This window comes from Camelina sativa, chromosome 19 (genome assembly GCF_000633955.1).
Source record: "Camelina sativa cultivar DH55 chromosome 19, Cs, whole genome shotgun sequence".
NCBI lineage: Eukaryota > Viridiplantae > Streptophyta > Magnoliopsida > Brassicales > Brassicaceae > Camelina > Camelina sativa.
This window is the reverse complement of record NC_025703.1, coordinates 985,923-987,867: the sequence shown is the minus strand read 5'-3', so window position 1 is coordinate 987,867 and position 1,945 is coordinate 985,923.

Genomic DNA, 1,945 nt, shown 5'->3' with positions numbered 1-1,945 from the left:
ACACACACACACAATACTTATATAATATGAAAGAAGCTAAAACATAAGAGGAAGTAACGAAAGGGGACCCAAAAAAGTACAATGCATCATTCACAATGTGAGTTCTTATTATATATTACCGATGAAAACAATCAGAAAAGAACAACATACCAAATAAAAAGCTAAATGAACCTAAAAGAAGCTGGACGAATGCTAAACTGGGTTTCCTTTAAATTGTGCTTGGAACTGAAGATCTGAATCATCAAAAATACATTTGAGAAATTAAACAGTGAAGACAAACACTTATCATGTTCACTGGACCTAGCCTATCATGTCTCTGTTATGTTTTTGAAAATAGATTTGACGAAAAGCAAACTATTCGAACTGTTGACTTCAAGATTACTAGAAAACCAAACAATTCAAAATTTTAGTACTACTAGGTAAAATAAGTCGGGTTGATGGACTCATCCGTATTCAATCCAACAATAGAAAAGAAATCAGTGTGGGTCTAAGCGGAATTAACAGAAAGAATTGGCGCCTCCTATGGGCGCTCTAAGTTTTGAATAAACAACTATGATGAATGAAACAGGGGGAGGAGGGAGAGAACTGAAAACATACCGGATTTATGAAGAACCACCGACCAAAGCTATTGGTTCCACGACAAAATCAAATCAGACTTCAAAAAACGAGCTTGAAGTGGAAACCAAAACTATTGAATAACAAGACCCAAAACAAAGTCAAGGTTAATCTACAATTTCAATCAACTGAGTAATCGATTCTATAAAGGAAAAAACACAACATTTACCGCCGAACAAAATCGAACGCCACTGGAACCGAAAACAGTTTTTATTTCACCGGCGGAAAACGAGATCCAACTACTCTCCAAAATCAACCACCCACCGAATCCGAATATCAATAACCACCGAACCCGAAAATCAATCACCCAAAGTGACCGAATTTCTTTTATATTGACTGTAAAACTGTTTCTTCCCCGGCGGAAGAAACAAGTTCTCGGTGATAACGAAGGAAAAAATAATTGAGGATCGGATTTTGTTTTTATGTTTTTTGTATTATTAGATTTTTTTTTTTGACGATCAGTATTATTAGATTTTATTTAGTATTTAATTTGATATTTTTTATTTTCTATTTCAATTTTAGTTGGCCTTTTGGTAATTTAAACATAACATTGTGTCAATCTAGTTTCCTTTAAGAAAGGGTGTCAATCTAGCAATATTTTTTTCAATTTTGTGTCAATTTGGACTATTTTCACTAATTTTAAATTAGGAAAAGTAAGCCTTAATTTGAAATTAAGGTCGACTATATAAAGCGTCGTACACTGTCCCGTTAACATTGATTAGTGATTACCACCCTGGCATACTTCTTGTCGTCTCCCGTCCTCACGTTTTTCTCCTCTGCAAATTTCAAAGCTCGTTGAGCTCAAGTTAATTCCTACGAACCCCTCCAGAACGAGATCTCTCTATCTGGCTCTCGTTGAGCAAACCACACCCACGGGATCCATAATCAAGCTTCCGTAACCATGGGGTTTGATTCCGAGAGGCAATCGATCTCTTCCGTTGGACAGGTTTTCGCAACTCTCTCGTCTTTTGATTATTTCCCCCCTTCTCCTCTTCTTTGTTCGCGATTTTTAGGTTTCCGAGAGCAAAATTGTGATGAGTTTTGTTTGTTTTGACTCTTCTCCTCGTCGACGATATAAAAGGGCTTTAAAATAAAAAAAAATTCGAATGAAATGGTATAAGGGGTTAGGGTTTGACTTGATTTTTGGAATTGAAGAGATTGTTCGTAAATTGATTTCGATTTCGCTGTAATGTGTCTAGCTTGTGTAATATTGGGATTTCAATCTTTTTAAGCATGAGAGTTTGACCTTAGCTTTTCTGGGTTTGAAATAACGATTTGGTGATTCAAACTATGTTCTTTGTAGATTGGTGATTCTTCTTCAGGTGGGATT